Source organism: Narcine bancroftii, chromosome 4 (genome assembly GCF_036971445.1).
Source record: "Narcine bancroftii isolate sNarBan1 chromosome 4, sNarBan1.hap1, whole genome shotgun sequence".
Taxonomy (NCBI): domain Eukaryota; kingdom Metazoa; phylum Chordata; class Chondrichthyes; order Torpediniformes; family Narcinidae; genus Narcine; species Narcine bancroftii.
Genome location: NC_091472.1, coordinates 290,152,603 through 290,178,946, shown reverse-complemented (window position 1 = coordinate 290,178,946; position 26,344 = coordinate 290,152,603). Strand labels below are relative to the sequence as shown.

The 26,344-nt window shown below is 38.5% G+C and overlaps 1 long non-coding RNA gene across 1 annotated transcript in view; it reads left to right on the top strand.

The window, feature by feature from the left end:
- The window catches only part of LOC138760159 (uncharacterized), a 57,784-nt gene extending 31,712 nt beyond the window's left edge, over positions 1–26,072 (top strand). The window contains exon 3 of the long non-coding RNA XR_011355473.1: positions 25,559–26,072. This is a non-coding gene — a long non-coding RNA (uncharacterized lncRNA). The remainder of the gene's footprint in view (positions 1–25,558) is intronic.
- The last annotated feature ends 272 nt before the right edge of the window (positions 26,073–26,344 follow it).

The window sequence follows — 26,344 nt, the reverse complement described above, 5'->3', positions numbered from 1 at the left end:
AAGAGCATATAGAAAACCACTAGAAAATTACAGAGAAGAAATAATAATGGATGAAAAGAGATGGCGGAGGAACTAAATTAATATTTACATCAGTCTTCACTGGGGAACATATAAGCAGTCAAAGGGTGCGGTGGAATGCTGTAATACATGCATTATGCTAGTTGGCCTGACCCCGATACTGTAACTCCTCCCCCTCAGGATCCCGAATAAAGCCGGTACCGCATAATCTCCTCCCTCAGTACTGCCTTGGAATTGCATGTAAGATATGTCTGTGAGTTTATAGTGATTAAAGCCTATTAGGTCTATCAGGTCTAATTGATAGCGCTACAATTTAATCACTATACTCTTTGTGCTATGGTCAAGGCTATTCATGCGGATAAGCTGGACACTGGCCCGAAGGATCCAGAGGCCTCCGTAAAATTCGACCAGTGGCTGCATTGCTTGAATGCCTTTATAAGGTGACACGATATTCATGAAGAAGTCGACGAGAGACCTGCTGTTTAAAAACTACATGTTCGACATGGGAAGCACCAAAAGTTTTATACGCTCAGCGCTGTACAGCACTGTTCCCACTTAGTGACCCCAGTCCAGTGCAAAATCTCGATGACCTCCAAGTTCCACTCGATCGAAATCCAAGGTAGCTGCACAGTAACAATAACCAGGGGTGGCACCAAGTAAAAGAATTTTAAATTGCTCTTTATGACATAACTCTGTGCACTGTTGATATTGGGGCTGGACTTCCAGAGCCAACTTTTCTGATGGAATATGATGCCTCCCACCCCTCCCTCGTGGTCCATAATAACCAACTTTTAAACTATCGGCCCATCTCCCCAAGCACAGCCAATTAGTGACCCTCCAGGTCTGACTGTCCCCCACCCCGTTCAAAAATCTCACTCCCGACTTTGTGGATACTTAGGGCTACTGGTCACATATTGGAACCTGTAATCTGCTGTGAAGCCTTTCATATTTTGTCCAGAGAATTGTGGACTATTGTCACTTACTAATGTCTCTGGAATGCCATTCCATGCAAACATCGATTTGAAATGAACGATTATATCAGTAGTTCGTGTCAGGCTGTGTTATTTCTCTGAATCTAAAGAAATAGTCCACCACTAATATATTATGTGTTTTCTCCAAGAGTTGAATAAGTTTGCACCAAGTTTTTGCCATGGTCTGACAGGGAATTTACTCGCCATCAGCAGTTCTCTTATGTTTGTCCTTTCCTGGATATATTCCCTGCATTTCAAGGCAATCTCATTTATTTGATTACTCAGATACAGCCACCACATGATTGGCACATTCCTGGCACTTTACAACCCCCTGGTGGCCCGTGTGTATTTTCTCGAGTAGCTCGTTCCGCATGTTTGCTGGAATAACTAATCTTGTACCACGCAGTAGTCCATTGTGCACACTCAGAACGGCCCTCTCTTGCCAATAGTGTTTGACTGGTCCTTGTAACTGGTTTCTGCCTGGCCAACCTTCAACGCAGTATTTCATGATCTGCATGCACACACTGTCAGCACGTAGTTGCTCTTGGAGCTCTGTCACATATCTGTCACTTGTTGGGAGGTTTTCCATTACTGTCTTGGGGTAAATATTGGTGTCCTCCATGAGGTCTTTGTCAGCACTCGTGGTTCTATCTTGTGGTGGGGAGAGAGAGAGTATATCTGCAGCTGTGAGGTTCTTCGCAGGTGTGTGTGAAATTGTGTATGAGTATCTCATCAGACTCATCATAAACATCCAACGCTTGCCCATCTAGCAGATTCAGAAGCAGTTTGTGGTCCATCTCCAACTCAAAATTTAGTCCCAAAATAAAATTGTTGAATCTCTCACAACCTCAAGACCCAATTACTCTTTTTCTAGCTGCGCCTACCATGGCTCTGTTTCTGTCAGTGTTCTGGAAGCATGAGCGACTGGTGACCAATTGTCCCCATCCTTCTGTGGTCCCCATGCTCAGGCATGTGTCTGAGCCCGCCAGACACATAACTCTCCCAGATGAGGAAATCCCGCCTTGTGACATCATCGGCCCGCTGAATATCCCACCAATAGTGTTACACCACATAACCTACAACAGGGTCATTCTGCAAGAAAGCCCATACGCAAGTGTGCACAAGATTTTTTATATGGTTTGGCTTTATATGTTTGTGACTATTCACATGACCTGTAATCTGTAGACTTCAGTAAAACATCTTGCATGAGTTTTGAGAGAACGGCACTGCATTGGTTCTCACATCTCACAGCTCTGCTACTAAAAGAAAACCATTTCTTTAAAAGACTCCAGTATTTTCCCATAAAAATCTTTTTAAGCCTTTTCTTGCTGCTGAAATGTATAGAAAGAAGCAAATAAAGCAAATCTATACAATCTATACTAGAAAATGGCAGACTGGCAGAAGGAAGAGAGTGGGAATAAAAGGGGCTTATTCTGGCTGGCTGCCTTAGACTAGTGGTGTTCCACAGGAATTGGCGTCAGTTCCACTACTTTTCACATTGTATGCAAATGATTTAGATGACAAAATAGATTGTTTTCTCAAAATCACAAGATATAAGGTCCATTGGTCAATCGATTTTGCTCCAACATTCTAATCATGAGCTAATCCATCCACCCACTCAGCCCCACTCCCTGGCTTTCTTCCCATAACTCTTGATGCCCTGACTAATCAAATACCTGTCAATCTCTGCCTTAAATATACCCAATGACCTTGCTTTCACAGCTGTCTGTGGCAACAAGTTCCACAGACTCACAACCCTCTGACAAAAGAAAATATTCCGTGTTTCCGTTTTTAAAATGACACCCTTTTATCCTGAAATTACGTTCTTTTGTCCTAGAATCTCCTACCGTGGGAAGCAACCTTGGCACATCTACTCTGACCATGCCTTTCAGCATTCAAAATGCTCTAGGAGATCCCCATCCATCCTTCTGTATTCCAACAAGTACAGGACAAGAGCAGCAATCATTCCTCATATACTAACCCTTTCATTCTTGGTATCATTCTAATATATCTTCTTTGAACCCTCTCCAGTGCCAGCAAATCTTTTCTCAAATAAAACACCCAAAACTGGACACAGTACTCAAATTGAGGTCTCGCCAGTGCTTTTTAAATCCTCAACATTACATCCTGCTCTTGAATGCTATCCCTCTAGAAATGAATGCCAACATTGCATTCACCTTCTTTGTCACCAACTCAACCTGAGAGATTAACCTTTAGGGTATCCTGCACGAGGACTCCCAAGTCCCTTTGCACTTGGAATTTTAAATTTTCTCCCCATCTGAATAATAATCTGCCCATCTATTTCTTCTATCAAAGTACATGATTGCACACTTTCCAACAATGTATTTCATCTGCCGCCTCTCTGCCCATCTATCCAAGTCTCTCTTCAGCCTTTTGGTATCCTCAGCACCACATCCCCTACCACAAAATCATTATTCCATAAACCAGATCATTTATATACAATGTAATAAGAAGCAGTCCCAACATCAACCCCTGTGGAACACCACTGGTAACCAGTAGCCAACCAGAACAGGATCCCTTTATTCCTACTCTCTGTTTCCTGTCGACAAGCCATTGTTCTACCTATCCTTCCTGTAATTCCATGGGCTCTCATCTTGTTCAGCAGCCTTATGTGTAGCACCTTGTCAAAAGCCTTTTGAAAGTCCAAACACATGACATCCACTGCATTTCCCCTGTCTATCCCACTTGCGATCTCTTCAAAAATTTGCAATGGGTTTGTCAGGCATGATTTTCCTTTAAGGAAGCCATAGAGATTGCGCCTTTCTTTTCATGCACCTCCAGGTTTTGAAGGTCGACTCATCTACAATTTACTTTCCTCTGCCTCACTCCCTTCTTTTTTTTTGAAAAGTTTATTTAAAATTTTACAAAATACAAATAAACAAAAATACAAAAAAAGTCTCTTAGTCTACCCCTTATATTCCCCACCCTCCACCCACTAACCCACCCCATACTATCCCTCCCCCCACCCCCCCATGGAACTTAACATACACAAAAGAAAGTATTTAGAAACAAACAGAGTGGATTAGGTGGCAATACATCATTTCAACAATCCAAACAAATATTATTTAAAAAATTACTTAACATCTAAACTCATACATTTCAAGTGTGGAGTCCACATTTTTTCAAGAAAAGAATAATTATTTTGCTAATTATATGTAATTTTTTTCTAAACATAAGCATGATTTAATTTTATTATGCCATCTCTGTATACTCAACTCCACATCATTTTTCTAAGTTACCGCTATACACTTCCTGGCCACTGCCAAACTTAACCGAATAAATGCAATCCAAGATTTATCCAAATGCATTGCTAATGGATTCATGTATCCTAATAAATACAACCATGGATCCACATATAAATCTATTTGGAATAAATCTCACAAAAATTTTATAATCTTTTCCCAAAAATGTTTAGCCTTTGTACAATTCCACACAGAATGAACAAAAATACCTTTCTGATCTCCACACCGGAAACACAAATCAGAGTCACTAAAACCATACCTCTTTAACTTTTCAGGAGTTAAATATAACTGATGCAGAAAATTATAATTAACTAGACTATAACACACATTAACTAATTTTGTGACACTATGCAAACATAAACCTGACCATTCTTTCTCAGAAATGGAAGTAGATTACTCCTGTTCCCATTTATCTCTTATTCTCAATAGCCTTCCTTCTTCATTTTTATCTGTAACAACGAATACATTTCAGAAACAAACCCTTTCTTTCCCTTATCCATAAGCAATATTTCAAACTTCAATTGTGTTGGTAATATAATTTCTCGACCAAAACTATTCATTAAAAAATAATGTACTTGATAATAAGCAAACAGTGTGTTTTGTGATATCCCAAACTTCTCTCTCAGCCTATCAAATGAAAGAAATAAACCTGCCTCAAAACAATCTTCAATTAATACCAGACCCTTAGAATCCCATTCCTTCAAATAAGGATTATGCATAGAAAAAGGAATTAACTGATTTTGATATAACGGAGTTTTAATTGAACATACATCCTTTGAACCTATAAATTGGTTCCACTTACTCCATACTTTGAATAAATGATTTAAAATAGGTAATTTATATGGTTGTAAAAGCAATAAATTCAATTTATATATAAAATAGTGTATTGATCTTTCCTGTATCTGATCCATTTCCACATAAGCCCACATTGGTGGTTGATCAATATCAAACAATCTACAAATAAATTTCAACTGCGCTGCTTGATAATAATTTTGAAAATGTGGTAACTGAAGACCTCCCAAATCATATGTCCACATCAACTTTTGCATCGATACTCGAGATAATTTACCTTTCCATAAAAAAGTATCACTTTATTTAATTCTTTTTTGAAAATTCCCCAGTACAGGACATGGAATTGATTGAAACAAATACTGAATACGTGGATATATATTCATTTTGATACAATTTACCCAAACAATGAATGTCAATGTTAAAGCCTTCCATCGATTTAAGTCAGACTTAATCTTATTTAACAAAGGTAAATAATTTAAACCATATAGATTCTGAAACTCCTTATCAATAATTACACCTAAATACTTAATCTTATCTGACCATTTAAATTTAGTCATTTGCATGCAATTTGAATAGTCCTCATCAGATATAGGAAATATCTCACTTTTATCCCAATTTACCTTATACCCTGACATTGATCCATAAAATTTTAACAAATTTTGTAAAGAATTTTTAGGTTTAGATAAATATATCAACACATCATCTGCAAATAAATTAATTTTGTACTCTCGTTGCCCAACTGAAATACCCTGAATATTTATATTTTGTCTAATTGCCTGGGCTAAAAGTTCTATAACCAATCCAAATCAGGCTGGTGACAATGGACAGCCCTGCCTAGTTGATCTATACAGAGCAAATACTTGAGAAATCTAACTATTTGTCACCACCCTCGCAGAATGACTCATGTATAATGCCTTAACCCAACCAATAAAAGATGGTCCAAATTTAAATCTCTCCAAGACTTTAAACAAAAATTTCCACTCAACCCAAAGGCTCAGCATCTAATGCTAATATCATTGATTGATTAAATTGCTGTCTTGACACATTAATTATTGTAAGTAATTTAGTCATATTATCAGCTGAATATCTATTTTTAATAAACCCTGTCTGATCTACATGCAGCAATTTCAGTAAAAAATTAGCCAATCTATTTGCTAAAACTTTTGCTAAAATCTTATAATCTACATTTAATAAAGATATAAGTCTATAAGAAGCAACCTTCAATGGGTCTCTATCTTTCTTTTGTATAACTATTATCAATGCTCTTGAAAATGATTCAGAAAACAACCTGCTTCATTACATCCTTATACACTGGAAACAACAAATCATGAAATTCTTTATAAAATTCTACTGTAAATCCATCCTCACCAAGTAATTGCCTCTCTCCCTTCTTAAGTAGTGGAGTGACATTTGCAATCCACTGGACCCATGCCAGACTCCATTGATTCCTGGAAGATTATTCCTAATGCCTCCACAATCTCTACAGCTACCTCCTTCAGAACCCAAGGGTGCATTCTATCAGGTCCGGAAGACTTATCTACCCTTAGTCCATTTGACTTCCCAAGTTCATTCTCTCTCGTGATCTTGACCACACTCATTTCTCATCTGAGAGAGTCATGAGAGCCTGTTATGCTACTAATGTCTTCCATAATGAAGACTAATCCAAAATATTCTTTCAGTTTCTTTGCCACCTCCTGGTCTCCAATTACAGTTTCTCTTGTGTCTTTTCCATTGATCTTGTCTAATTTGGTCACTCCTTTACTTATATATTTAAAAAGTTTGAGTATCCTGTTTGATATTACTTGCTAACCTTCTTGCATAATTAATCTTTTCCTTCCTAATCACCTTCTTAGTTATCTTCTCCAAATTTTTTTTAAAAGTTTCCCAGTCCTCTATCTTCCCACTAATTTTTCTTCCTTTTATGCCTTCTCTTTTGCTTTTGCTTTGGTTTTAACTTCACTCGTCAGCCACAATTGGCTTATTTTTCCATTCTTTTTGGTATGTGCCTGTCCTTTCCTTTTTTTTCCAGCCACTGCTGATCTACTGTCTTCCCCATGAGTGTGTTTTTCCAATCAACTTCTCATGCGACTATAATTTCCTTTACTCCACTGAAATAGACACATCAGACTCTAGCCTCTTCTTTTCAAATTTCAGACTGAACTTAATCATATTGCGATCCCTGCCTCTAAAAGTTCCTTTATCTTAAGCTCTCTAATTGCCTCTGGTTCATTACACAGCACCCAATCTAAAACATGATCCCTTCGTGGTCTCATGAACAAACTGATCCAAAAAGCCATCCCATAGACATTCCTCTCTCCCTATGTCCTGTACTGACCAGACATTCCCAATCTACTTTCATGTTAAAAATCCCTCATAATTATCGTAACACTGTCCTTTTGACATCCTTATCTATTTCCAGTTGTACATTGTAATCCACATTCCAGCTGCTGTTTGGGAGCCTGAATATAACTGCCATTAATGTCCTTTTTACCTTTGTTATACCTTAACTATACCCATAAGGACTACACCTCTTCTGATCCTATGTTTAATATTGATTAAACATATTAATGATTTAATATTGTTACTTACCAGCAGAGCCACACTGCCCCTCTACCTCCTTGCCTATCCTTGTGATACACCCTGTATCTTTGGATGTTCAGCCCCCAAAGACATCCATTCTTTAGCCACAACTCAGCGATGGCCTCAGCATTGTACCCTCCAACCTGTAGCTGTAGAGCAAGATCATCCACCTTGTTTCTAATGCTGTGTGCATTTAAGTGTAATACTTTTAGATCAGTTTTTGAACGTACAGTTAGTCCTCGACTTACGACCAAGTTCCGTTCTGACTGACTGGTCGTATCTCGAATGGGAATAAGTCAGAAATTCACTGTATTGCTTCATCATTCATTAAATACAACATGGCAGCCACCAAGGCCAGCTGTCGTGAGAGGTTGGCCACCCCTGCTATTTTCCCTGCTTTCACCCCAAAAGTGTTTTTTTTTTATATTTACATATTAATTTTAATAATTTATATGGTATTTCTTTTTCTGTTGTATGTATGGATGATTGTAATTTGCATAGGTTGTAAGTCGGGAACAACCTGTACCGTGTCTCTGTCAGCCCTCCAGCTATTATTTTGTCTCGTCATCTGCCTGTCATCCTTGCTGCACACTATCCCACTTTCCTCTTATTTCTCTCTTCCTCAGCCTTTGCAATCCTCTCCCCAACCCTCTGCCAAATTAGTTTAAACCATCCTGAACAGCTATATTAAACCTGCCTGCCTGGATATTGGTCCACTTTTGACCAGGTGTAACCTATCCTTTTCTATAAGTTGCACCTTCTCCAAAAGAGATCCAAATGATCCAAGAATCGGAAGCCTTGCCTCCTGCACCAGTTTCTCAACCATACATTTATCTGCTTGATCTCGCTAGCTTTGCCCTCGCTAGCATGTGGCACAGGCAGTAATCCTGAGATTACCACCTTGGAGGTCTTTCTTCTCAACTTCCTCCCTAATTTCCCATATTTCCTCTTCAAGACCCCCTGACTTACCTCACCTATGTCATTGGTATCAACATATGCCAAAACTTCTGGCTGTTCGCCCTCTCCCCTCAGAATACTCTGGACCTGATTAGGGATATACTATACCCTGACACCAGGGAGGCAGCACTCCATCCAGGTGTCTTTATTGGACTCACAGAATCTCCTGTCTGTTCTTCTTTGGCTTTGTGGCCAGCTTTGCAGATGATGCAAAGATAGGCAGAAGTGAGTAGCATTGATAGGTGGTGGGAGTCTCAGAGAGACTCGGATAGGTTGGGCGAATGGGCAAAGGAGTGACAGAATAGAATATAGAGAAATAGACGTTATGTACTTTGGTAGAAGGAATAAAAATGTAGACTATGTTCCAAATTAAGATAGAATTCAAAAAGTGGAGGTTCAAAGGGACTGGGGAGTTCTAGTGCAGGTTAAATGAGTAGTAAGGAAGGCGAATGCAATGATAGCATTCATTCCGAGAGAACTAGAATATAAAGGCAAAGATGTACTGCTAATGCTTTATATAACATTTGTCAGACTACATTTGGAGTATTGCAAGCAGTTTTGAGTCCCAGATCTAAAGAAGTGAAGACATTGGAGAGGACCCAAAGGTGGTTTATTGGAATGATTCAGGGATGAGATGGTAAATGTTTGAAGAGCATTTGATGGCTCTTGGTCTGTATTCACTGAAGTTTAGAAAGGTGAGTGGGGGAATCTCATCAAAACATTCTGAATATTGAAAGTGGGTAAGTGGATTCAGAGAAAGTGTTTCCAGCAGTGGGAGTCTCGGATTAGAGGGTGCAGCCTCAGAATAAAAGGACTTCCCTTTAGAACAGAGATAAGGAGAAATTTCTTCAGTCAGAGGGTGGTAAATCTATGGAATTTGTTACTATTGACAGCTGTGAAAGCCAAGTGATTGGGTAAATTTAAAGCAGGTCGATAGGCCCTTGATTAGTAAGGATATCAAAGGTTATGGAAGAAAGCAGGAAAATGAGGTTGAAATTAAAAAATACATCAGCCATGATTGAATGGCAAAGCAGACTTGATGGGCTGAATGGCTTAATTCTGCTCCTAAAGTTTCTAGTCTTATCCATTTTTAGTTACCTTAACTGAAAAAGGATGTGCTTGCCATAGAGGCAATGCTGGTTCCAGAGCTGACAGGACTGCTATGGGAGCAGAGATAGAATAGACTGGGGCTGTGTTTTATCAGAACAATGGGAGGAGCTCTTGAGGAAAATACAAAATTGTAAAAGGGCTTGACAAGCTGCAGGCAGGGAAAATGTTTCCCCTGGCTGCAGAACTTGGAGCCAAGGACACAATTTGAGATGAAGGGGTTGGTTATTTGGGATGGTTAAGATGGGAAATTTCATCACTCAAAGGGCGATGAACCTTTGGAACTCTACGCCAGAGGCTGTCCAGGTTGATTCATTACATTCATTCAAAACACAGATTGAAATATTTCTGGACATTGAGGGCATCGGGGGATATAGTAAAAGGGCACCGAGGTAGAAGATGACTGCGATCTTGATGAATGATGAAGCAGCCTCAAAGAGTTGGATGGCTAGCTCCTGTTCCTGTTTCTTACCTCCTTACACTGCAAGATAAATGATAAATTGCATGGAAAGAGAAAACTGGTGCAGATGAAAATTGAAGGTGTGTAGAGCAACGTGATGGCAAACACTTGTGCTTTGCATGGATTAAATTGCAACTTGAATCCCTTCTCCTACATGACTATTGAAAAGCTCTATCCAGGGGAGTACCAAAGGATTGTCAGTCAGGGTAGGTTCAGTCCATCAAAATAGTGATAGGTGGATGCCTGGCAGTGATGACAAAATGAAGGCTGGGAAGCAATTCAATGGCAGAAGGGGAATGATCAGGAAGGGACATTCGAGAGACAATCAGAGGAGGTTAGTCAGACAGGTGGTCAAGTGGGGGTAATCAAGGGATAATCAGTGTTGTTCAGAATGGAGTTGATTGTGGCGGTCAATCAGGGAATGAGGATGGGACCAGTTGGTGAATGATTTGTGGGGTTATTAGGGGGATGATTTGGATATACTATTTTAAAATTTAGACGTGCAGCACAGTAACAGGCCCTTTCGGTCCACGAGCTCGTGATGCCCAATTACATCCAATTGACCTACAATCCTGGTACATTTTTGAATGGTGGGAAGAAACCTACGCAGACAGGGAGAGAATGTATAAACTCCTTACAGAGAGAGTGGGATTCAAACACTGGTCCCGGTCGCTGGCACTGTAACAGCATCGCACTAACTGCTACTCTAACCATCAGTGGCCTATGTGGAAGAGCTGAATGTCTTAGACCTTCCTTGAGCAATGCAGATATAATGCACCTTTTAAATAATGCTGAAACTAGTCTCAACCCTGTCACAGTATTGGAGGCCTCTGACATTCCTGCACCTTACCTACAAAATCTGTTTCATGCAATTGATGTGAATACTGGTGTTGCACTTATTGCCACATTAAAACTCACACCCCTGACATATCAACATCATGAGTCCAGCAGATACAGATAGAATGTCAGGAAGTGCTCTACTGGTACACAACATTGCTAATGTTTTATTTAACTTGCTCCACATTATTCCTGAAAACATTGGCAGAAGTATGATTATCATGTCCTAAACATCTCAACCATGCCTGACGGATACAACATCCCCAATTTACAAGACTTTTCAGCAAACCTCCATGGCAAACATGCATTTACAAAACTAGATCTAGTACATGCTTACAATCAGATTCCAGTTGAGCCATTTGATATGGTGAAGATGGCAGGAATTACCCCACATCCGTTTTGTCTACGGAATGCAGCTAAGACATTCCAGCGGTTTATGGACCATGTATTAACGATCCATGTTCTGCGTCAGAGCTGGAGTCAGTGGACCAGCCGCAACATAACCAGATGGACCATGCATTGCCTGTCTTACAGAATCACATGAGGTCAGGCCAAACTGTCAGCCCTCCAGACCATTTCGTAGCAGGATAGCAGGACAGATCTTATTATTATATTTAAAGAAAATTAAAAGGAATTCCTGTTTAAGTAACCATTGTCTTGGTGAATTTCTATTGCTGCTGGATTTTGGAGTCCTCTGCACTCATAACATATGATCGTGTAGTTACCTTCATCGGGAGTGTTGCCGGCTGCAGCTGATGATGTAAGTGATGCGATGCGCGTGGGTAAGAGTGCGCATGTACGGGGGTGCAAAGTGTCAGTGTACAGATGATGGATCTCAGATGCAGGAGGAGAGTGAAAGTGTCAGGATCACCCATGTGGTAGTGAGCCAATGAGAAGGTCAGAGGAGTTGGGCTGGGGTTGTTTGGGGAGTTGTAGAATACAATTTTGTGTCTAGTGAATAATAAAGAAAGTTGACTTCATGGAGTGCTAAAAGAAACAAGCGAGTGTATTCTTTATTTGTTTGTAAGCTGTGGTGAATCAGAGCTGTTACACGTGCACAAGATAAAGTATATTCAATCTAGCCATTGTCCTTGTTTTTTTAAGGGACCACTCTCACTCAGCACCTCCCTTTTGCTGTTGTCTTTTATATCAACCATTCTCAATGGAGCCCATATGTCCCCTCCACTCGCCACACCACAACCACCCCCCACCCACCCCTACCTCACAGCACATATAAGGGGGGCCATGGACTGAAATGATAAAATATTTTTTTAAATGATTTTATGCAGGTGGTAGGAGAGAAATATGGAAGAAACCAATTATTTCCATAAACCTTGTGCAGAGTCCTCAGGTGACCACAGCCAAAACAGGTTTTAGAGTGCCGATTTAAATCAATGATTTCAAATTACATTTTACAGTCGTACAACAAAGTTGCTGCACAGTTTGGAAAGGTGAAACCGAGAAGTCTAAATAATGTTGCCATAATCAAAGCTGAAGCCTAAGTGTCTACTGACTTAGTTCTGGTGCAGGTAATCTTAAACAACAGGCCACCTTCAGCGTCTGCTTGGAACATTAGATTGGAGCCAATATCCCTGCACCATTAATATAATTGTGTCACAAATTTGTAGCAAATGTCCACCCGGGGGATCTGAGTCATTTATCCTCAAATAATAACATTTATTGGGTTTCTACTAAAACTTGACCAGGAAGATAGGAAGCAATGAGACATCCAGCAGATTTTGATGCTACACTCAATTATTACAAGCAAAAATCAACCAGTTGCTGAGTATACTAATGAGGTAAAAATGAGTTGCAAACACAGGGAAAATGTCACAACAATGAGAATCAAACAAGAAAACAAATGCAAATTCACAGATTTGTTGTACTATTTACATAACCATTTCAAACCACTGTCATAATAAGGCTGTAAATGCCATTTTGACAATTAAACAATGAGAGTTAATATCATGTTTCAGATAGAACTTTATGGTTTCTTTTCATGTGCTTTGTTTCATGTCCACAAGATGGCACCACTCGCTTTATGGAACACCACTACACCCAATTTGCTTTTTACCATTTGATGAAATGACATTGCTATTTGTCAGACAAAAAAAGTTATTAATTCAGAACAATTTTCAACTCAATACCTGTCAGTCCCTTCTTATTAGTATTTAAACTACTACAATAATACACTTATCAAGAGCTCCTTATCTGCAGCTTGCACTTAGAAAATTTGAAAATTTAATGAAAAGCATATTATATAAATGGGAGGCTTAAAAATGGCTCAAAAAAGAAGAAAACACCTCACAGATAGTAATGTGACATCAAATGAATGTGAATTTCTATAGTATATTATGTCCTGAAAATTTAAACCAAAAAAAAACTGTTTGGGCACCTCATGTTAATGGGTAAAAGGAAAAGCAGTTCAACCAAAACAAGAGTACACAGAAAATGTCAGCACGAAGTTCCTTAGACTCCAGTTCTTCTCATTATCTGCCTGCCACCAAGTCAAGCAAGTCTGAGAAACAGATGGCCAGATTACCTCCCCGATTATCTGGCTCTCATCATTTAGGGTCCTATGTTGCTCCATTAGTGCATAGTATAGGACAGCCTTAATAGTGTCCTGAAGAGATTGCTAGGACCAGCTTAGAACGCAAAGCGTGTATATGTTTACAATGGGTACTTTGAGATTGAATATTCATAAGCATCCCAGACTCAATAAAAGATTTTAATGGATAAAAACATTAAAAGAAATAAAAGGCTTAATAGGCCAGCAGACCTGCTCCATCATGCAATAAGATAATAACTGATATGGTGTAAAGTCAGCTCCACTTACCCACCTGTTCTCCATAATGCTTAACTCTCCTATTATTCAACAGTCCATTTATCTATGTCTTAAATTGGTTTAATATGTCACCATTCTACTACTGACTTGGGCAGGGTATTGCACAGATTCACTACTGTTTGGAGGAAGGATTTCTTCCTTATCTCTGCCTTAAATCTACTACCCCAAATCTTGAGGCTATGTCTCCTCATTCTGGTCTTACCTATTGGTGGAAACAACCTCCCTGCTTCTATCTTATCGATTTTTTTCAAAGTTTTATATTTCTATCAGATCCCCTTTCATTCTTCTGAACTCCAATGAGTATGGTCCAAGACTACTCAATCTCTTAATAGAGGTTAACCTCAACTCTGTAATCCACCTGGTGAGCATTCTCTCCACTGCTTTCTAAGTGGGTATAGCCTTTTTCAAGTCAGGAGATCAGAAGTGCAAGCAGTACTCCAGGTGCATATGGTACAGTTGGAGCAGAACTTCCCTGCTCTTAAATTCAAATCCTTCAGCTATGAAGGTCAACATCCCATTTGCCTTCTTGATTGCCTACTGCTCCTGTGAACTAACTCATGTGCAAGCACTCCCAGGTCTCACTGCACCACAGCATATTGTAATTTTTCACCATTTAAATAATAGTCAAATTACAATTTTTAATTCCAATGTGGAATTACCTCGTATTTACCAACATTTGATACAAAATTTCCCCTCCACCTCAATCGTGGATAGCAACCTTCTGGCTTAATTAAGTGGTGAGAGAGAACTGTGAGGCAGTGTGCCTGAACTCTATATGTGAACGGTTAATGATAACAGCAAATCATGTAGTAGGATCCAGCTGGGAGTAATATTTTTTTTCAGGGGTAGGATGGCAGCAGACTGGGTCATATGTTGCATTGAAGTAATTTCTGGCTCATTGAATGAATGGTATGTCTCCACAATGGAGGCACTTCCTTCTATCATCGACGTCAATGAAACAGTTCTGGAGAGTGCAAGACAAGAACTGACAGGCACAGACTGCACGCTTAATTTTTCTTTGCACATGGCATATATTTTTGGCATGCCATTTTCTTTCAAGTAGTTATTACAGCTCCAGGCTTTCCTTCCCTTTTAATACAATGTGAACTTTAGATGAGATTTGAATGATATTTTAATCACTGGTCTGTATCGGTATTCAGAGAATCTGACTTTAAAATGAAAAGAATCCATCGAATTCAGATATTCAGTTCAGTCATTTTGTCCTTCTTCTTCTCCTTTGATGTTGGGTAAACTTAAATTAACTTAGTCACAACAAGATCCACTGTAGAAATGCAAAGTGTAAAAATCGCAACTGCGGTTTCTCAGGCCAATTACAATTCTTCTAAAGTCTTTAAGAAAGTTATAGCTGCATAACATTTTAATTCATTAAGATGTGTTGTGCATGCATCATATTTAATCAATCACCTTTCTTGTGTTTGGAAAAGCTACCAAAGCCCAGTTGAAACTGTTAAATGCTTGGATTCTGCAATTCCAAACAATCCACTTAAATTTCACATGAACTTAATGGGCATTTGGGCTGCCCACCATGCCTTATTATGCATTACCTCTGTTACATTAACATCAACTGACTCCACCCCATTTTCTGCTGGCATCTTTATTTTTGCCATTGTTATCCCCAGTCTGAACCACTTCGTATGCTCCTAGCCTATTCGCTCATAAGATCACCCAACTCACTCCAATCCATCTCCCAATCCAGACCATGTGACATCAAACAACTTCCGATTAATGAGAAGCAGCACAGAAACAGACCCTTCAGCCCATCTTGTCCATGCTGGTCATTGTTCCTTTCCAAATAACTCTCAATTTCCATCACTACATCTGTAGCTTTTCAATGCCATGTCATTTCAAGTGCTCATCTAAATTCTTTTTAAATGTTGAGAGAATACCTGCTCTACAACCTTTCCAGATTTCAACCATCCTCTGGTTGAAAAACTTCTCAGATCCCCTCTAAATGTTCTTCTTTCCTTAAATCCATGCTTTCTGGTTATAGACACCTTTGATAATCGAGAGATTTCTCACTGCTATTCCTATCTATACCCTTCATAATGTTGCACAGATTAATCAATTCCCCATTGTGCCAAGTGCAGAATAATCCTTTTCATCAGATTTCTTTCTAAGAATTTCCTTACCACTAATAGTAAACTTACTAGTCTGGTTAATTAATGCCATGTTCATCCTTGCTTTCAAATTCCTCCATGGTTTTGCTCCTTCTGTTTTGATTCTCTCTAGCCTTATACGCTTCCAAGATGTCAGTTTCAATTCTGGCCTCCTTGACATTCCTCGATGTATTTTCTCCATTGCTGGCAAATATGCCTTCAGCTGCAAAGCCCTTAAGCTCCATAAATACCTCACTAAACCTTTCCCCATTTCTACCTCTTTTTCTATCTTTAAAAAGCCCCTTAAAACTTCCCTCTTTGATTTCCTGTTACCCTACTATCTCCTGATGTGGCTCCTTATATGGCTGAATATCCTATTTCATTTGATATACACTCCAGTGAAATGTTTCGGTGTGTTTTGCTGTTTTAAAACATTCTCCTCTTGATATGAAACAAGAACATTTGCTTTAATTGCTCTGAGATATTATCAATCCACATATTTTCTTCCTTTGAAATAAAGAATCTATTTCTGGAATATTTAATTTACATTCACCTTTCTGTGAAAGTAAAATATTGATAGTAGTTCCATGACAAAGATATTTTTATTATCTATTTACTAAACAGAAAAAATGTCTGAAAGTGTCAATTATTTGTTGTGGTCTTTAAATACTTAAAATTCCTGATAGTTTCTTTAAAAACGTGACCATTTGGTGATAAAGATCTGGGACTGCCCTTGCTTTATACTGTCAGGCAGCAAACTCACTGTCACATTCAGGGGAAAACTTTGCAAAGTGATGGCTGCAAAGGACAGAAATTCAGATCCTGGCTGAATAGTGATAATTATTTTGAGAGCATTCACAGCCACATCTTCTTTCTCAAGACTTTTTTAAAACTTTGATTTTCTCATATCATGCAACATATGTTTTAGAGAAGTTGATGCTCAACAGATCCTAATATATATGTATATGTAAATATATATTTTGTGTGTTTGTGTGTGTGTATATAGATATAAATATATTGTGTATATAGTATGTGTGTGTATATATATATATGTGTGTGTGTGTGTGTGTGTGTGTTTATGTATATATAAGTATATTGTGTGTGTATATAATATATATATATCATATATAGGTGTGTGTATATATACACACACACACACACATATATGTACACACACACACATACATATTTACAATACTTATTGTTCCAGTTGTTTCACTATTTTGAACCTATAGCTATTCATCTGCCTTCTTTTCTGATTGCACTAATTTAATATATTTATTTTGCTCTTTAGTTTAGATTTATTTGTATTTTTATTGCCTCAGATACATTGGCATTTAACTTGATTTTTTTTCCTTTGATCATTTGCTCACATCTTTTAAAAGTGTTACAATTATCAACAGTTTTATCTTATGGCATGCCTTCTCATATAAACATCTGCTCTAGATATTAGTGAACCTACAGCAAGTCTGACATCAGTGATTGATTGAAGTTCTTCTTATTGCCTTATTTAAATAACCAGCACAGTTGCTGAGACAAATATGTGCTTCCGTAATTTGTCCTAAGCTCTTGTAGACTATCAGGATTGTAGTAGCAGTATTTGACCTCTGGTTGAACCGCGCTGCCCTTTGAAGCAGGTTGGAAATGAGCCCTTGGTGTCCCACGACAGCTATGTTACATGCAATGCCATCTGCAGTTCTGCACTGGTCATCTGGTCAGGAACCGAAGCAATGCCTTGTTAAACATGATACTCTGAGATCTAAATTTTAAGAGCTTCTTTTAGGATGAAATTTGCCCTTCAAGGTCAATCTTACTCCTGCCAGTTCTTGACTTCCACAACCAATGGATATGAGTGAAAGAGTGGTGGGGGTTCATGAACTCTGACCCTATCACTTACACTAAATCAGGGGCTGAATATAACCATGGTCATGACAGCTAATGACCAGGGATTGGGGGATGGGGGTCAGGGGTGGATTGTATTAATGACACCATATTTGCTTGCCTTCATCTTTTGGCAACTGCCATCATTACAACTGCTTCTTTATGCATTCACTAAGTGTTCCTTTTGTAATTATAAGAACATATGGATTAAAAAAAGATTGTTAGAAATACATGTGAAATATGGACATCTGCTAATTGTTGTAAGAAAGCAACATAAAACACTGATTTTTTATTTTGTATTTCTGGTTCCTTTATTTTACTGTTTTTAATTCGTGTGAGATTTTTCAACTTTATTTGGGTTAAACACTGTTGCAATTATTAATTGTCACATTTGCTTTGATGTGTGGTGACATTTACATTCAAAAAATAACATTTTCACTTTTGTTATAATCATACATTGATCAAAAATATTATTATCTGGAATTATATACATCAGACGTTTTAGCACGTCATCTACTTTGTTCATCTTGAAGCAGTGATTGAAATAAAAGCAACAGGAAAACAGCAGATCACTAAAATGTGTGTATTTTTCCATAGTTTTAGATTTCTAGTCACCAACCTTTCCAGTCAAAGTTCATATAGGTTAGTCTATAATTAAAGCATTTGAATATCAATTGATAGATGAATCAAAGTGGGATCATATCCATTATCTATTCATTCAACTTAACATCACTCAGAGTTGTCCAACTTTTTACAATTATTTTCAATAGCAAAATCCCTTTAGCTTCAACAATATACAATATAAAGATAATTCAGCTGATAATCTTGCTTCGCTATTAATGTTTAATTTTTTTTTCAATACCTTGCTAAGACAGCATCCAGTTTTTAAAAAAAAGATGTGCAGCTGAGGGGAACGTTAATTTGACAATCCTTTATTAATTTGAGGTTGAAACAATCACTCCTCACCTCTTTATCGGCAGGATATAATATTTAAATAATAATTTTGAATGCAAATCCTTCATTTTCATGGGTTGCTTCTACCCAAAGATCATTGCATTTCCAACTGAAACATGGCTGAAATCCATTCTTTGGATTTTTTTTTGCTGATGTCCTGGTGCACACACGACTAATAATAATTTTAAAACAGTCTGAATAATGTCATCTTTCTCTTTACTATGGGGAGATAAATTCAAATACTTTCACTTCCTGAAGAGAGGTTAACATTGAAGAGAAGTCTTAGTCACCGTGCTATCTCCCCAGAGATGTTTGACATGCATGATGTGGAAATACAGAACTAGCAAGGGAGAGACTCCAGCACTTTTTGACAGATGGAATGACTATTGTGTAGTGGGGATATGTAGGAACAGGTGTGATGCAATAATGTGATGTGCAGTCTCCCTCCCCATTATCATCAGCGTCTGGGAGAGCAGATGGGCACGGATAACCATCAGAGACTGGAACTTGTCAGTCACCAGGTGGCGCCAGGTAATAAATAGTGAACCAGGAGTCTCTGCAGCTCCTGTGGAATCGCTGTCAGGTTCTGGGCTCTGCTTCTGAAGGCAGACAAGTGGATTATCTGCCGCCTGTACTGTTGGGCACACTATATAACATGCTCATTAAGAGTGCTGAGCTATAGCACCCTGTTAGAATAAAGGCAGAGATCACAGCAGGAAAGCGATGGCTCAGACTTCTCACATTCCCACTCTACTTCAGCAAAGCCTTGCACAGCCTTTCCTGTCAGCTCATTAGTAGGTGCACTGATGCATAAGAGACAGTCATTAGTGGAGTTTTCACCACTGCCATCTGATCAGGTGACTAGAGGAAACACAAGGAAAAAAATGTCTTCCACATTGTTGTCACTGAAGTCACTGTCCTTCCGACCAAACTGAGTGTAACTGGGCAATGTATCCAAAGATTTTCCCTAACGCTGACCAATTCTTTATATGATGACATCGCAAGAATTGTCCCCTCGATATGATCTTCCCTCAGATTTTATTAGGATTGCAACGGAGCAGGCGCTATTCCTATCATTTCAAATCCTGTCATCTGTGTGGTAAACTATTCCTCAGTGTGATTCAAATTATGACAAAGATAAATAAACAAATCATCGGTATGAACATTGAAAGACTTTTTCCCAATCACTTTGAAGTGTAATATGCTCAGAAAAAATCTGTCTTAAAGTGTTGAAATAGCACTTGCCCAATAAATTAATGCATTAGAGGGCATCACTAGTTTTGTAAACATGATCAGGATAAATTAATATTTATAATTTAAATGGAGACCATAGGCACTTCATTTGGTTGGAATATTTCATGTAGGTTACTTTTAAAAATTGTACTGCAGTTTTCAAGCAGTGTGGATTTTACAGCGATCCATGGTAACTGGTGTCTATGTGCACAGAAAGATCGAAATCAAATCAGCGCAAGTTGTTACAAATACTGAAAACAGTGACTGTTAATTAAAAATCTGCAAATGTCCTGATCTGAAATTAGTTCAGCGTTAGCAAGGGAATTATTTGATGCATTTTATACCTGTAGTTATATTTACTGGAATATATTATAATGTAATTCCAACATGAAACAAAGAAAGTAAGTAATTATAGGGTTAAGCCTATATTACAGGTAAAGCTAACTATGTAATCCTGAAGAACTACAGTTGGTTCCTGGTTTCAACCTATTTGAAATCAATTTAATCAGTTTGAAAGCCAAACTGAAATATCTGCTCTCTTCACTCTTTTTTATTTTCAATACCTAAACAAGCTGCTAAAATGGGGGGGGAAATACTAGAGAATAAAATACTAATTAGTGCCTGATTATATAATGATTGTGAAAAAGAGATTATTTCTTCTTCCTGAAAAAAATACCAATTCAAGTTTCGGAATTTGGGTATTTTGCATTTCAATCTGAAATAGAAGTAAAAAGTGCATTTTGGTTCAGTCCCTTCCCTGGACTTGTGTAGTTTGGAAGCCTGTCCTTGTCTTGACCCCTTCCACTTGTAGGCACTTCATTTTCACAGTTTTTCCTTTTGTGCCAACTAGAGAAGTGCTTATAAATTTAATTGGGGTCAGGTTGTGCCCATTTCTTTGACAAAAAGGAAAAGTCATAAGTTAACACGGTATGACATGAAAGCAGATGAGAAGGGAAAAGCCCTCTTTGTAAAAGTTTACCGAAACAAATCACATCAGCTTAATCAGATCCGGCGCTGCTATGTTAGAAACTTTACATGCCAATTACATAAAGTTCCAACTGCATCTAACCTCCTGCTGACTAATTCGCTGTTGATTGTTTTCCGCTACATGGCTTTCAGCGCTTGTTAAAGATAGAAAAGATAGGCCACAATCAGAAGAATTCTCCACTTCCATTAAGCTGTCTTATGATCGCCAACAATTAGTTAAGCTTCTTGGCAGTAAAATGACAAGATGAGACTTGGTCAAATACAATGTGTAAAGCACATAGGCATCTGCCCTAGCTGAAAGACTTTACAATGTTTGTTAACCTCATGGGTCAGTCCTGATTCACTTCTCTAGACAGAAAACAAGATTTATATAACGTGGATCAATACATGCTCGAAGACTTTCACCATTGAAAATGCTGGATCCAGGCACTTCTCTTTATCAGTTTACCATGACATTAATGTATTTTTTCCTATTTACCCAGGCAGTGATGAATCTGTTGGCAGCAGAAGTAAATAAGTTCTGTTGTTGAGAGACATTTTGTTCTTGATTCTAGTCGACAGACACTCTACCCTGCTGGACAATTCATTAGCCATTTACTTTAAGTGGAGTATTTTTCTTCCTTTCACAATTTGGTATTTTATCTGCAGTTCACATCAATGCCAGATTAATCTAATTTAATTCCAGTAATGTGATAAAATATGAAAGAATATTGAAAGGTGTTAATTTGATAACATAAAATGTTAAAGCGGTTATCTTCTAAAATGGCATCTGTTGATGAATTTTCTCTCTCTTTTCAATATTTCTATTGGTTTCATCAAGTAAATGCTACATAGGTACATAATAATAAATGATTAACCAATCACATATAATAATGCAATTAAATTGAGAAGAAATCAAGGAAAAAAAGACCTAAAGAAACACTATCCTAATTATCATCCCCCTCCCTTCAGAGGCTACTGGCTAAACATAAGCCGTCTGCTACCTGCTAATAAAAAGGAAGGTAATCAATGGAGTCAAAAAGCCAAAAGTTAACTAATCTTACATATTTTGAAAATAATTAAGACAAGAACCCCATAAAGAAACAAAAATTAAGGTTTATTTCAGTCATGGAGCACCTCATTTTTTCCAAAGTCAAAAAGGCCATCAAATCAGACAACCATAGGTTAAGCTGAATTCTAAAATACTTTCCATTAATTGAGTGTAATTGTTAATAAATTTTGCATTTATTGAGGTTTTTGAAATGAAATTCTGTGGGTACATCTGATACGTGTATTCTGAGCTATCCGATAAGTTATGTAGAGTAACATTTGAAATTTTTATTCAGGCATTCTGAGCAAAATTTATTCAATAGAAAATTTCAATTCAGCCACTAATCTAAAACTTGGTGATTTGATCATTGGAAAACTAGAATTGGGAACAATCAGTTTTGAGAGAACCTGTGTTGGGAATGGAAATATAATACTGTAGTGGGCCAAGCGACTGCGCGGTTAGACAGACTGAATCGCCGCCCCGGTCGTCCGACTCAAAATGGTGCGGGTCCCCTTTAACTCACGAGGAGAAGCTTGTGGTTAATGACACGTGTTACCTGGGGGACATCACCACTTCCTGGTGGCGCACCACCGGTCAGGGGGTAACACTGCAACGTGCTGACTTCACTTCCAGAAGCCGGTGCACACATCACTGGAAGTAGCTGTTTCCCTACATGCAGCACAAAGAATTCAAGTAATAAAGTCAGTTACTGGTTCACCCTCGCACTGTGTAGACGTCTCTTGATTCCATAGCACTGCCGTAGCAGACGCTACAATACCTCCTGATTGGCTTTGTCTATGATAGGGGAAATTAAATTATCATCTCATTAGATTGTTGAGTATTAATAAACTACCTCCCAAGGAAGTGAGCCATCAGCTGACAGCTTTTGAGTGTCCATGCTACTTAGCTGAAACAGATGTTGAGCCTTGTGAATATGACAATCATTACTTTCATGCTAAATTGGGTAAAACTGGGTCAACCTCTGATCAGTTCCATAGGTTGTTGCCAAGTGTTCCCTTTATGTACCATAGAAGGCTAAAAGGACATCAGTTAGTCATTTTTTCCTAAAACAACAAGATACCAGTGGGAGCAGGAGCATGGCTTAAAATTCATGGGAATTCAGTAGGATGTTGCCAGATTCACATGCCCTTTTCTATTTATTGCCACACACCCAACCACAACTCCAGATTTTGATAAGACTCTGCTGTAGAAGTCAGGCCAGTCAACTGCATCTGTGCTCCTGGTTTGAAATATTATTTTATCATGGAGAGGATCTACAAAAAGGTAATGCCTTGATCATCAAGAGATTTTCAATACATTATTGCTTCCATGCAGGTTTCTGGTCTTGATTAATCATTTTAATTAATTATGTTTCCAGAGGATGTTCAATAAGGTGCTGAACAAAAGATATATCCATATGATATGGGTGCATGGAGTTGGGAATAATGTAAAAGCATGGATGGAGAACTGGTTAACCAATAAAAGTCCGAGTTGTGATAAATGAGTTGGCAATCAGTTAGGGTTTACAAATTGGATTGTAACATAACTTTAACCTGTCAGTTTGTCAGGGTATCTACCCGTATACAAGCCAATTGGTGGATAGAATTTTTTAAAACTGCATGGGTTGGCAAACCACCACGGAGGTGGATCGCCGACCCATGTAGACATAGGGTGTAGCTGCTGCAGCTCAATTTCTAATCAATAGATGGCAGCCCGGGTGGAAGATAACGTCAGTGCATGCTTGCATGTGCGCGTCATCAGTGACATGTTGGTGGGAGGTTCGAGTGTGGAGAGTGAGCAGCTCAGGTTAGGTCACTGTGATAATCAGCATGTGTGCATAAAATGAATATAGATCTGTTTTAGTGACTTCCAGCAGGGATACCGATGACTTCTGGCAGGTGTGTGATGTGTCGCTCACTTGCCTCACTAAAGAGGTGGAATCGTCCTTAAATTGGCCGGTTGCCATTCATCTGGCCAGTTTATAGCCCAGTGGGCTGCAGTGGCCCATAGGGTTAGGAAACTCAGGCCCTGAGCAGCCCCAGTTTGTAAACCCCTAGTGATTAGTGGGGTCTTGCAGGGATCAGTGCTGGGTCCACAATTGTTCACAATACACATAAATGATTTGAAGGTGTGGGGGTGGGGGGGGTGGGGTGGGAAACCGTGTGACATATCAAAGTTTGTTAATGACATTAAATTGAGCAAAAATGAAAATTGTGTAGAGAACATGGAGTCTGCAGAGAGATAGAAACAAGTTAAGTCAGAGAGCAAGAGTCTGGTAGATGAGGTACAATGAAAAATAACCCATTGGACTATCAAATAGTGAAAACCGGCAGCAAGCTGTTGCGCAGACAGATGTGGAGCACTTGTACATGCATCAGAAAATGTTAGTTTGCAAGTAATTAAAAGTCGAATGGGATTTTACCCTACCTTGGTAGAGGGTTTGAATTTGAACAGGATAGTTCTGTTGCAACTGTACAGTGAACTGGTGAGGCTGTACCTGTCATATTGTGTTTCCATTTCACCTTACCTAGGAACAGATGTACTGGCTTTGGAGGTAGTGTAGATGACATTTACCTGGTTTATTCTGGAAATTAAATGGTGACCATTTGAGGAGAGATAGCCTGAGACTATAATCCTTGGAGAGGGCATAGTCTCAAGATTTGGGAGTCTTGAATATCCTCTGTGAACTTACAATTTCAAAGTTTACAGTAACGATTGAAAAGTAGAACAATGCATCAGAGATATAAATTTAATTAGACAATACAGAATGACTATTTGCTAGGGTATATATCTCCAAATTATGTAGTAATCTGTGACAAATATTTAAAAAATTCTCAACTGTTGAATGCTAAATAACGTATTTCTTTTAAAAGAACAATAAAAAGTATTCTGTATGAATTCAATTTTCCATTTTAATCTCCTTGGCAGAATATATTCATTTTAAAAATTATTTTGACTTCCTTCTTCATAAAATTTCTTAAAATTTTCAAACATTTTAAGACATGCTTCTTGCCATAATTGGTAAAGTTTACTGTGCATCAATAAGATCAATCTTTAATCTTACACGATTTGCAAAGCAAAAAATTTGACTTTTTAGCTATGACAGACACATCAAAGCTTATGAGTGCTTTCAGAGATGCTTTAATTACATGCAAATTACAATATATCCTGGCATCACATTTATTAAAGATATACCATAAAAAAGGACAATAATGCAGTAACTTCCCACTTGATACATTGAATTCCAATTCTGCATATGCAAAGTTTAATTAAGCAATACATTATGTTTGAAGGGAATGTTTAAGGCAATGGATCCCCTGAGCAGATCTGTGGCAGATCAAAGGTAATTTGTCCTTTCAATGGTACCAGTTACAAGCATTGCAAAAAGCAGACATGCTACATTTATGTACATTTAAGAGAAAAACTACCCTGATCTTTCTTTGAACACATGTCCCTGTGAAAGGTGAATTGCTGATGAATGTGGAATATATGCTTTGACAATAATTTAATTACATTTCCTTCACAGGGAGGAGGCCCTCTGAGCGGAAGAAACTGAGGTACGCTGAGCTTGTAGCTGATGTGCAGCAACGTGGCTGGAAGGCGATGGTCTGACCGGTTGAAATAGGCTGAAGAGAATTTGTAGCCTCATTGACATCAAGGCCACTCTGGGAGTTGGGAGTGTGAGGAAAGACACGCTGGCAAGCAGTCAAAGATCTCTCCACAGTTACTGAAAAGGGGAGTCAGTGGCTCTGGATGAGGAGAAAGAGTTCCACCTGGGCACCCAAGTGAGTGAATGGGATCGAGGGGGGTGAGCCCAGGATACTGGGATTCACTGCTGAACCCTCTGGAGGTGTCATGAGTCTATCAGTAAAACCCTGAGGAAGGAGGGGACCCACTTGATAACCCAGAAGATGCCACCACTCACTTGGCTACTCCGCAGTGTCTCAGGAGTACAATAAGGGATATTAACATCTAGTCCTACACAACATACCTCACGTTTGTATTAAAGATCATTGTTCTTCAGTATATTTCCATCATAAATGAGACTATGATGAATTAGAATCTGCGACGTACAAGGTTATCCATTATGTTGATGATTTTGTTTGCCGCACTATATTTGTGTCCTTTTTTGGGAGGTAAGATGCATGGAGTTATGATACCCCGCCAGAATGTTAACAAACACTAATAGATTACCTCACAGCAACTAAGTCCATACTCGTCCATACTCTGAACAGGTCTGAAGCAAAACCTCAGGAAGTTAATGTTCACAAAAAAATCTGCCCAGATCAATTAATTCAATATATTTGGCTTG